The following is a 13,337-nucleotide window of genomic DNA, read 5'->3' on the forward strand; positions in this document are numbered from 1 at the left end:
TGCTGTTCTTGTTGCGTTCGTTATTTGAGTACACATGAACTTCGTTTATATATTGAATTTTACTGTTGTTGTTGTTGTTGTTGCTGCTGTTACTTGTTACTCATTGATGAAGTTCCTATGACCTGTGTAAGTGTATTTAAATGAAGCCGCTTACTTTCTTGTTGTCTGTATGAGTAGTGCATTGTAGAAGTGCACACAGTAGCACACTTCAAGGTGCATAAACATAAATAGAGTAAGTACAACATGTTTACAACAAAGTGTTTAATGAGCCGCTATAACTATTGACAAATTTGCATAGAAACAAATGTGTGCATAAATGAGAATAACCAGGTTTGAGTTTGAACAAAGATTGATGTGAAAGTGTGAAGTGTAAATTGTAGTTCATAGTTATATGATATAGCTGTTTTTAATTTTTTGGTCTTACTAGCGAATTTTCATGCAAAAAAATGGAGGCAAGAAAGTATATAGAAGTATTACCCTCCTTTCGTCCAAAACAATTAACCTATAACGCAAAATAAGATAGCATGGGAAATCTAGAGCTTTTAACCAAACAAATTCCAAGGTCCGCAAGGAATATTCCCAGCAAAAGATATAAAAAACCTGCTGGCTAATGATAACCTGGTTATCTCTAAGGCCTGTGTTCAACATTTTTATGTTCTTTTAAATTTGCAGACGGACCTGTGTAGTATTCTTTTCAAAGGTGAATATTAGGGACCATGAATAACCCAAGACCTTGGACCGCTTAGCCTGTTTTATGCCAACTCTGAATGGCATCTGCATTAATTTTCGTATCAGAAATACACTCGAAATGTTTGCCAAAGTACTGCCGGAGGGTGAACCCGTTTCTCAAGTGTGTTGAAGTTTCTATTTCCGGGTCTTGAACAGAGAAAATTCTTCGCGCTAGGTTAGTTCGCTACCTTCACAGGGCAGCCACTTAAGATTCTATTGGAAACTGTATCAAGTCGGCTTTGTTATCTAAAATGCTAAGCGCTAAGCTGGAGGTAAGGTCAAACCATATCCGTGTGCGGCGATGTATCATCCTCTGGTTATGTTTGATAGCTACCATACTTCAACAACTCTACAGAAATAAAGTATTGAACTACGCAAATTACCTAGTAACACTAGCTTGTATTGTGATGTAGTTGACAGAGCTATGCAATAATCACTTAGAAAGCTGAGTAGCTGAGCGGTGACCATAGGGCTCAAACAAAAAGCTATAACTCTTCACAACCAGAAAGTTTTAGCCTACTTTACGTTATTGGACAATATCGAATCAGAGTGACACCAAAGCTGATCTAGAGGCTTATCGCAGAACATTATGTTAAACAAGTTTAAGGAACTGTTTATGTCTGCAAAATGTTGTTGCAATCTGAGGCGATAGCTCACAGCGTGGATTTTCAATATAGTTATTCAACCGATCCTAACATACGGAGCACTGATTTGAGAGTAGGCGGTTGGGGATGAATTACAGTTATAAATAATTCGCTTGAAAAATTTTAAATTCAATCCGCAACCTCTCGATATATACTACCGACAACAGGGTAGCCATCTTCTCTGGTTAAGAGGCAATTTCATCAAATCTGATTGGTCAGTATGGAGAGTGGGTCATGGTTCTGGCAAGTCGATATAACTTTAACCTGATTTCGTTGCCAGGGATTCATAACATACATGGTAACGAGATTGCACATGGGCTATCACGCAGAGGGTTGGCTCTTTATGCTACCAAGGGATATATCATCTTATACTGGCTTATCATACAACGAAAAATTACCTGAGGCCAGCCTGAATATATGCGATATATGTTTATGTAGAATACTTGCGGCACCCAGGTGGTGCAGCAAAATTGTGGTGAATGCGGTAAAGATGGGATTAGAATACAAAACGAAGTGTCACAGCCGCAATATTCCAGGCCTGCAGAAAAATGTAGGAACACCTTTCAAAGTGACTTAACTTTTTTGGAAAATCCCTTTTCGATAGTCTCCCAGAATCAAAGGATATTAGGCCTGAAAGCTTCGCCAATATTATAATAATATAACGGTACTCTGGCCAGTTTTTGTTGTCATTGGTTAGTTCCGACGCTGTAGTAAAAAAAACAGCACTCTGGGCTAAAGAAGACTCGCCATATCAATCATACTAAATGTTTGATGAGGCACGTCCACACTGCCCATTCTAGTTTATAACTTTCATAGCTACTGTTTAAGCTTACTAGTTTGTTTTGTTATTATTTACTTTATACCTTTAAAATATGTTAAAAAAAAACTTAAGATGTTAATATTTTGCTAATAATAGGGCTCTTTTCATATATTTTTTAGTTAATTGCATATTTTTCACACCCAAACAAAAGTTTCATAGCTTTGATCACAGCCCATTGAGCGCGCCTATAAGTATTCCCCACCATTCGGGTTAAAAACATATAGCATTAGTATTGTCACGGATATTAACATCACTAAGTTATACCATCACTAAGGCGATGCCAAGGCCACGATAAGCAGTATTTACGTCAATAATCAAATCATGTATACACATATATAAGGCAGCCGAAAGATGTCACACACAGATGCATTTACTTATACGCCTATGTATGCGCGAGAGACTGTAAACTACAAACATTCACATCAATAATTCAATCATTATGTATCTACACAAACGAATAAATAAGTGCGTCTACACATATGTACGTATACGTGCATCGGAGCGGCAATGCACAAACACATGCATATATCTTATCTGAGTTGTCACAAGAGAGAGCAATAATTTGTGCACGTAGTTGTGGCTGGCGATTTTGTAGTCGAAACTAACTAGTAACTTCTGGAAATCGAAGAGCCTAGAAGTATGCAGCGTAAACTATAAAAGCGGGGCAGGCGAGTAAGAAGTAATTCAGTTTGATTTGAGTTGTCAAGCAGTTGCGATTAAGACGATATCTAGCGAGCAATAGTAGTATTATTTTGAACAATACTTGAGCTATCAATCAGTGTGGCTATTAAGCAAGCTATTCGTTGCACAGTTTGAGTGTTATTGTGAAGTACTTTAATAAAGGCCATTTTGCATTATTACAAATTGGAGTTATTTATTCAACAGTTTAGTGATTCGAACTTAGCAGAGGATTGCAAATAAGAGGATTTGCAAGTAAATTCGTTACAATTGGTGTCAGAAGAGGAATTGTTGAATAAATTCCAGAAGACAACAAGAATATGGCAAAGTTCAGTGAATTAAAGATCCAGCAACTGAAGAAGGAGTTGGAGAGCCGTGGATTGAATACAAGCGGCGTTAAACTCGAACTTCAGGCACGGCTACGAGAGGCAATGGAAGCAGAAGGAATTGATGTGGAAGAGTATGTCTTTCACCTTGATGGCGAGGAGACAACAAAAATTGAAGAGAAAAACGAAACATCGCAGACGGTTACCAGCACAGACTTGAACATGATTTTGGCTGCAATATCTGCTCAAACATCGACAGTGGCTTCTCAACTGGAATCGCAAAAGACAGATATAACATCTCAACTGTCATCTCAACTAGAAGAACAGAAAACGTATATGTCGTCACAAATGGAATCACAAGAAACGCGTATTTCAGAAATGTCGACACAGATTACATCGAAGATTGAAGCACAAGAAACGCGTATTTCAGAAATGGCGTCGCAAATGTCATCTCAACTGGAAGAACAGAAGACATATATGATATCTCAGTTGGCTCAGCAGTTGAAAGCGCAAGAGGATCGCATATCATCGCAGTTGGAGGGTTTTAGTGAAAGACAAGATAAAATGGAAGCTGAGATGGATGCTTTGAAAGATCGGATTCAGCAGTTACAATTAAATCGTCCAGCAGTTTCAGCGCGTAATCCAAAGGTAAAAACACCATCCTTTGACGGTTCTGTTCCTTTCCAGGTTTTTAAGCTACAGTTTGAGAAGAGCGCAGCAGTGAACAACTGGAATGTGGAAGATAAAGTTGCCGCACTCTTCGTAGCATTGAAAGGACCAGTTGCCGAAATCTTACAGACTATTCCAGAGTACGTTGATGGCTGCTGTAGAACGGCGATACGGAAGCGAACACAGGAAACAGATATTTCAAATAGAATTGCAAAACCGCTACCAAAAAGCTAACGAGACTTTGCAGGAGTTTGCTTCAAATGTTGAAAGGTTGGCTCATCTCGCAAATGCGGACGCACCCGTGGAATACACCGACAGGGTAAAAATCCAGAGTTTTATAAATGGCATACGAGACGTCGAAACAAAGCGAGCTACATACGCAAACCCAAAGCCAACATTCGCAGAAACGGTGTCACAAGCTCTGATTCAGGAAACGCGTCGCTTCTGTGTAAGCCAGTTTTCAAAGCACGCCGTGTGGAAGTAGAAAGGCCAGAGTGGGTAGACGCAATATTGGAGGCACTGAAAGGATCGCAAAAGCGAAGTGAAAAAGTTATCAAATGCTTCAAATGCGGAAAGTCCGGTCACATAGCACGTCATTGCGACCTTGGTATTAATAGTTCCAACAATGTGGGTGGCCGTAAACGCAAATCTGGAGGAGATGAGCAAGAGCGAGTAAGAGGTAGAGAGCTAGATCCAGCTATTGAATGCCCTGTGATATCTGTGTCGCAAATTGGTAGAAAATCGAGCAGTCTTACCGTCAGAGGGAATGTGGATGGCAACGAACGAATACTGACTGTAGATACGGGCGCATTTCATTCCTTGATTCGATCTGACTTGGTCAACAGGAGAGTAAAACCGTTACCTGGAGCAAAGTTGCGTATGGTCACTGGCGAGTATAACCAAGTTCAGGGAGAAGTGATATGTGAAGTATTGATTGGGAAGGTCATGATTCTACACAAATTTGTTGTGGCGGAGATTGTTGATGAAGTTATATTGGGAGTGGATTTCTTGGTTGACCATGAAATCAAGATCGATATGTAGAGAAGGATGATGCGTTATGAGAACCAAGATGTGCCACTTAACTTTAGTTTGGAAAAAGGGTTCAGCAGTAATCGGGTACTGGTGGAGAAGACTCGACGAAGGCCACGAAATTCAAAGGTAAAGGTTGATGGAACAAGTGAAATATGGGAACGATACTGATTATGCGAAGCCAATCCGTCAAGCGCAAGCTCTACGAAGTAGTTCATTGGCCAAACAACAGAGTGTGAAGGAACGAACCAAGGTATTGAGTGGTACGATGAAACACAGGTACCATGAGAACAATAATTCGAAAGGTTTCTTGGCGGGAGATTTGGTACTGTTATACAACCCTCACCGGCGGAAAGGTGTTCCATGCAAATTTCGGTACAGTTGGGAAGGCCCGTACAAGGTTGTGAAGAAGATCAGTGATACCATCTACCGCATACAAAGCATTGAGAAACCACGGAGTAGAAGAGTAGTACATATGGAAAGGCTGGTAACGTTTAGATCGGGAGATTTGTCTGATCGGGACGATCAGACTTAGGTGGAGGGCAGTGTCACGGATATTAACATCACTAAGTTATACCATCACTAAGGCGATGCCACGGCCACGATAAGCAGTATTTACGTCAATAATCAAATCATGTATACACATATATAAGGCAGCCGAAAGATGTCACACACAGATGCATTTACTTATACGCCTATGTATGCGCGAGAGACTGTAAACTACAAACATTCACATCAATAATTCAATCATTATGTATCTACATAAACAAATAAATAATTGCGTCTACACATATGTACGTATACGAGCATCGGAGCGGCAATGCACAAACACATGCATATATCTTATCTGAGTTGTCACAAGAGAGAGCAATAATTTGTGCACGTAGTTGTGGCTGACGATTTTGTAGCCGAAACTAACTAGTAAGTTCTGGAAATAGAAGAGCCTAGATGTATGCAGCGTAAACTATAAAAGCGGGGCAGGCGAGTAAGAAGTAATTCAGTTTGATTTGTGTTGTCAAGCAGTTGCGATTAAGACGATATCTAGCGAGCAATAGTAGTATTATTTTGAACAATACTTGAGCTATCAATCAGTGTGGCTATTAAGCAAGCTATTCGTTGCACAGTTTGAGTGTTATTGTGAAGTAATTTTATAAAGGCCATTTTGCATTATTACAAATTGGAGTTATTTATTCAACAGTTTAGTGATTCGAACTTAGCAGAGGATTGCAAACAAGAGGATTTGCAAGTAAATTCGTTACAGTATGTTCCTAATGATGTATAAAGAAGTACCAACAAAAAGGCAATAATTATAGACCAATTGCAAGGCGAGCAGCGGGGCATTCATCTGGCTGAGTAAACTTTGTATATTTTCTCTAACAGCAATAACAACAACCATTGTATAAAGCAATATGAGCATGCCTCGTTAATTAAATTCAGATACTTTATGAGCTAAGTGCATACTTTTTACATGACTCGAATTTTGTCTTTCAAAAATTATAATAAAATCGAAAAAGTTTCACAGTTACTCTAACTAATTAAATATGTACTCTTAGTAATCAAAGCTTTAATGAATTCAATGCCTTAGTAAGTGAAGTGAGTGATTTTAATTAAAATGATTAAAGGGTTGATGGTATAAGTGAATTTATCAAAACAGTTCAGCGCCCTGCTCGTATTTGTGCACCCACAAAGTAAATATTGATGTAAAATAAATATCTACATTGAACTTAAGCACTTATTATATGAGATGTAGGTGATTGCTCTTCATTTTATTTAGTTTTGCATATCGACAAATACAAGTAGCATTGCCATTTCCGCTTTAAAAAAGTACTATCGTCATTACACTCCATTTTTGTTTTTTTCTTTCTTTGTATCTACACAGATACCTCAATGTATTAATTTATTTCCTTATTATGCATTTAATAGGTATTCTCATAGATGCATTTGAATGTTGAAAAAGTCATGCTAATTGATTAAATTCTGCGTTTTAAATAGGTATGTGTGTGGGTTCTGGATGTCAGTCTGAGTGATTCTCGCAACATATGGCTATATGCAAGTGCTTTGTGCTTGTATTTAGTTGTGCAAACAAGCCCATAAGTTTGCTTTTAGTTGCCCACTAAGCTTTGCTTTAACTCTAGTTCTTCTAGGGCCTTTAAAATTATTCGAATAATTATATTAACCGAGTATTCGATTTTATATTTTACAGCGATTTGCATCCTTTGAATATTTGTTAATTATTATTATTCGAATAATAGTTATTTAGATTATATAATATATATAGTCGCAAATAATCGATTATATAATCGCAAGAATTATATGTCAATTAATCGATTATTCGCTTTTCAAAATCGAACGTTCGACTATTATGTCCATATAAAAAAGTTACGTATACGCCACGTATGTGCCACAAGTGTTTTCTTTGTTGAATCTTCGTTAATTTGTTCGATTACAAGATATTGAAATCTTGCAATAGTATGTCTCAAAAATGGTCGGATGAGCGCATGCCTCCGCACTGGAATTTTAGTATGCTCTGGCCAAACCACAAGAAGAGTAAAACGCGCCAGCTACCGTATAAGATTCTACCTGGCGTCCTGTGCGAAAAATTTTGTGGTATATTTATTATTGACCAGATTTTCACGATGCGCCTGATTCCGAAGAAGACTCACGATAAGAGAATCGACACTCACGATCTTTTTTGTTGAAGTAGTTGCTTGTATGCTGCTACGTCTAAATTTAATTTCACTGCAGAGCTAACAAGGCCCTGCCAAATAACATTTTGTAACACCACCAGCTTGGTTCGAAAGATCATTCGAAACCAAAATTCTAAACCAAAGAGGTTTCAGACAAGACGGCTCCCTTTTCCAGCGTTTTCTTTAACATAATGCTAGAAAAGGTAACTCTTGTAACAGAACTGAACCGCCATAGTACAATCTATATAAGAGCGTACAATTACTGAAGCATGTTGCAGATAAAGACTTTATTGGCCCTACTAAACGCGCTATGACATCTGCCTACTCAGGATTAGATAAAGTGGCAAAATAAAGTAGATCTTGCGGTAAATGAGAATAAAATGAAGTGCTTGCTGTCATCCAAGAAAGAATCGGCGCATTCGCGCCTTAAGAGGCACGTTACTGTTGACGGATACAAATTTGGGACTGTGAAGGAATTCGTCTATTTGGGAACCAGCTGCTGTTAATGAAAAACTAAAGTCAGCTTAGAAATCGAACTGAGAATAACTTTTGCTAGCTAGTGCTAAATTGTACTGAATAGGCAACTGAACAGTAAGGTCAACTCTCGATGAACAAAAATCACGCTCACCATACCTGTCGTGATGCATGGCTCGGAATTATAGATGGTGTCGAGAAAAGATGAGATGGCGCTTGGAGTATTCGAGAGAAAAGTTCTCCAAAAGATTAATGGTCCAAGTCGGGATGCCGATAGCAAATATCGAAGGTGTTATAATAATGAGCTGTATGAGCTTAACTCAGATAACTATGATGATAGTGAAGCGAATAATATCCTAAAGGCTTCGCTGGCTAGGTCATGTTATGCGAAAGAACGCAGACGGCCAAGAAATTATATCAGTCGACACCCCAGTTTGGAAGCAGGGAAAAGGGAAGACTTTCACTGAGTTGGGAGAGGGAGATGAAGGAAGATTTGACCTCCATTGGTGCTCCCGACTGGCTATAGTTATCGCCAAACTGGGATAAGCGACATGACTTATTGCGAAACGACCAAAATGCTTAGGCGGTTAAGCGCCAATTAATGATGATGATGATGTCTCAAAAATGGTATCAAAAAGTTAAATTTTTCGAACTTTCCGATTCTGGAGAAAAACAAATACGCTTGCATTGAGAACTTTCGGGAAAAATCAATTTTCTTTGGCAAGAATGTCAAAAAATTATAATTTTTAAGAACCCATTCTTGGTCATTGCAAATATCTTTAGTTTAAGAAATGGGGAGTTTAAACGTTTCCAATTTTACCATATGAGATCTTTCTTCGATGAAAGGTACGCTTGAAACTAACAGAGTTGTGTTGTGTGACAACCGACTTCTCGAAAATCGATCCTCATAAGCAGAAGGTGTGAGCATTAAGTACATGTATAAGCAAACATGCATGAGGCTGCGATAGCAAACCGATAACATGTCACAAACAAATCGATAACATGCTGTTAATAAACCGATAATTCGAAACAAAAATCAAAAAAATTTTCGATAATGAAGACTGTACTTTTACATATTTTTTCAATAACAAATTCATACCTTATCGATAAGGCATGATAATAAATTCATAACAAGCCGATAACCGTCGAAATCAATGCAAAATGTATAGTTAAAAGGGAAAGTGAAACATTTATTTTTCAATTGGTCTCTAAGTGGTGCCTTTTTATTGCTATTTCTTTATTCACCATTTAGGTACTTACTTATTCTATATGCTTGTTAAACCTAATCGTCTGGAATAATTATAGGCGCGCCTCAAGAACTTAGTAACATTGTGTTTGTGACGAACTTATTCCTGCTGAGGTATGTCCAGTCCGTCCAGGGTTCCTATATTTGGTGGGGAACCTATTCCGCTTGAAACAAATAAGCAAAGTGGTTTCGGAAAACGTTATAATATTTATTCAAATAGATCGATGTCCTTAATGGCTACTCCTACTCCCTGTCTCTGTCTAAATAAGAGTAGCGGAGGTAGAACCCCTCTGCTAAGCTCTCCGTCAGTTGGAGTAGAAACCTCCTACTGAATATAAAATAATCACGAAACGAAGTAGAAACCTTCAGGTCGTGCTGATCAGTGGTAGAAGCCTACTGACTCGTATGCCTATCTCCTAGCTTCTGATCTTACAAGCTAATTTGCCGCCTGATCTTACAAGCTAATACGATTCTGTACGCCGGCGGACGGTTATTTCCTAAAAACAATTCATCTGCAATAATTCCTCCGTTATAAAATTATGTAGGACAGCGCGCAGGCAATCAATAATTTTACAATAACAATTATAACAATTAAAAAATGTAGTAATTCAAAACTGAATACTAGTCTAACGTTACTTTCGCTGGATTCTATTAGTATATACATACATACGCTTATACGGCGACATACGCTTTCCCTTCTTCCATTATCATGCATATGACTTGTACATCTATATATATATATATATATATATATGCATACTTTCGATCATGTATGATGATCCGCTATCCCGGCATTTCGTATCCCAATTGTCGGGAGCCCTAATATGCATAGTGAACAATGTACCTAATCTCGTACATACATTTTTTGTATGCCTGTCGTGTTTTCCAATCTTCGCTTTACCTATTGAATTCAATCATTTGTGTTGATGCGTATGTTCGCTGCCACTTGGTTTTGATGGTGCGTTGGCCTCGCTTGATGCTTTCGGCTTCTGCTTATGGCGTGGGTTGGTGTGTCGTATGCTTGTACGTAAGTATGTATAGAAAAGTTCCAAATAGTAGCGGAGCTTATTTTGGCGATTTTTGCTGTTGATCTCCGTTTATCCAAATTATTATGTATGTTGTATTTGTAGTTGAGTGCATTGGATGTGCAAAGGGTTGGTTGACCGAAAAAATATTTTGCTTGCGTGCAAAAGTGTGCAAGTCTGGTTTGTCCTTCAATTTAGTAAATAATAATTTAATATGCAACGGCATGTATTTGTTTTGGCATGTAATTCAAAAAGATATAATTCATGTCATAAAAATGTATAAATTTTAAATTCAGAGTTAAATTCAATTCTTGTATAACATGTATGTAAGAAAATGGTAAAAATAGGTATATGCTGTGAGGGTACAAAGCCCTCGGTTTTGGGGTCCTCACACTCCCCCCTCACCCACCGCAGCGAAGCTTACGGTCACCGTGCCGGTGCGTGTGATCCGTACGCAGAAGTAGTGTTCGCCCACACTGCCTTCGTCGTCGCTGTCATCATGGTTGTCGTTGCTGCTGTTGATGTTACCACTGTCCTCGCTGGCCATCAGGCTCAATATGTCGCTGTTGTTGTCGATGAGGCTGCCGTTGACCTCGCTGGCCATACGGTTTAATATTTCACTGATGTCGTTGTGTTCGTTGCTGGCGTTTCGCTGCCCTTCCCGTCGGTGGTGTGTGTGATGCCAGTCTATACTGTAAATAAAAACTGGTGGATTTTCCTTAGGGTGCTCTCACCGTATATGGCGGATTTAAAAAAAAATGTGGTATGTCATGAGCCTAGTTACAGGGTATATTTATGTGATTATGTAATTGTGGTTATAGTTTACCGCGCTTCAGTGGTTGATCCGAAGTTCGGGTACTTCTTGATATGAAATTTCTTCGTCTATGATTTGATACCATTCCGGTTGGGCGTGTACGTTACTATCGATTTGATTCGAGTTGCAGTAGAATCTCATGTAATAGTCCGTTATTCCGGAGTTTTCACTGGGTGTGTGTTCATTTAGGGCTGCTATAGCAAACTGTCTTCCTAGGTCTAATCTTAATTCAGGTATCGGTCCTCTGGCGATCTGTACTTGGGTTCCTCGAGCGACCTGTACCTGATTATCCGTATTGTTTTGCACTTGAGCGTCTCTGTATGCTATCAGTTGCTGGCTTGTACTTTGGTTCTCTCCTTGTTGTCTCTCGGTCTCTTCTCTGACTCTTGTAAGCGTACCACAGATGGCTACCTCGCTGTTCTCTCTCTGTTGTTGTACCTCGGACATATTGTTTGCTGTTCGATTGGACGATGTTGACGGGATTTTATTTTCACTAGCGTTCTTCTTGTTACTCTTTTCATGCCTTTGCTTCCTGGATTCATTGTTATCGGCGGCGTCTGTTGCGTGGTATGCTTTCAGCTCACTTAAATGGGCTGTCCTCCTCCTTCCTCTGAAAACTTTGTCTAGCTCTACGATCACTGGTGATACAAAGTTCGTTACCCGGTGGGGTTCACTGTACCTGGGCGCTAGTTTGGCTGCAAAGTTATCCACCGCTTTTGACAGCTGATGCTCCTTTACCAGCACTAGGTCGCCTATAGCTGGTCGCCATTGCCTTCTTCTTAAATTGTAATGTTTTGCTTGCTCTGCTGATGCTCGCTCTTGCTTCCGTCGTACCATCTCGAATATCTCCTTCATCTTCATCGATTTCTCCGCTGGATTAGCTACTCTCTCACCTGTACCGAATGTATGCTCGTCATAAAGGCTATTGGGAATCCTTGGTTCTCTGCCTTGTACTACATATGTTGGACTGTACCCGGTCGAATCACATACACTTGTGTTTAATGCGAGTGTTATCTCTGATGGGTCTCATGGGACCCATTTCTCTGCTCATTCCTTGAAAACTGTGCTATCATCCTCTTGATGTTGTGGTTCGCTCTGTAGGATTCTCCTGCAGTGTGTATGGTGCTGTCAGCTGGTGTTTTACGCCAGGCTCCTCCAAATACTTCTTAAAACGTTTGCTCACGAACTGAGCTCCGTTGTCCGTGATTAGTACCTTTGGAATGCCAAATCGTACCAAAATTTTCTCTCTAAATCCTCGTATTACGCTCTCTGTTGTTGCCTTTCTAATTGCCATTATCACCACCCATTTTGAAAATCCGTCAACGAAAACTAATGCCATTGTATTACCATGTTTTGAGCGTGGCATTGGACCAACAAAGTCTGCACACACTGTTGCCCACGGTTCTTCTGGAATTTTAGTTAACATCTTACCCGCGGCCTGTTGTTGACTAGGTTTGTATACCTGACATCCATGACATTGCTGTACGTACTTCCTTACGTCTCTGGACATTCCGGGCCAGTAATATCGTGTCGTCGCTCGTGCAATAGATTTTCGAACACCCATGTGTTCTGCGCTTGGTGTGTCATGAATTTCCGCCAGCACTCTGCGTCTCTGTGAGGTCGGTACACATAGCTTCCACGGTACTGCGTCTTCACCATCAACTTGACTCTCTATTCTCCTGTGTAGCTTTCCGTCCTCGATCGCGTAGTCTGGGAATTTCTCCGGAGCCTTTCTTATCTCTGTAATCTTCGCCTTTAGCCACTTGCACTCGTCTTTGCCTTGCTCTGCTGTCAACGTAGTTAGTTGCTCGTCCATCGGCTGTCTCGAAAGTGCATCTGCCACCATGTTTAGCTTTCCTTTCCGGTACTGTACGTCGAATGAGTATTGTTGTAGTTCTAGTGCCCATCTAGCAATCCATCCCGTCAGACTGTCTATTGCGTTTAACCATTTTAGAGCTAGGTGGTCTGTGATTACCGTGAACTTGTATCCCTCTAGGTAGGGTCTCATATTCCTTATCGCCCACACTATTGCCAAACATTCTTTCTCTGTCGGGGAATAATTTGTTTCTGCCTTGTTAAGTCGACGACTCGCATAAGCAGTCACTCGTTCTTCGCTGTCTGATCCTTGGGTGAGCACTGCTCCGAGGCCAAAATCGCTTGCATCCGTCTGTAGGCAAAACTTCTTCGAAAAATCTG

This window comes from Eurosta solidaginis, unplaced genomic scaffold, assembly GCF_040869045.1.
Source record: "Eurosta solidaginis isolate ZX-2024a unplaced genomic scaffold, ASM4086904v1 ctg00001019.1, whole genome shotgun sequence".
NCBI lineage: Eukaryota > Metazoa > Arthropoda > Insecta > Diptera > Tephritidae > Eurosta > Eurosta solidaginis.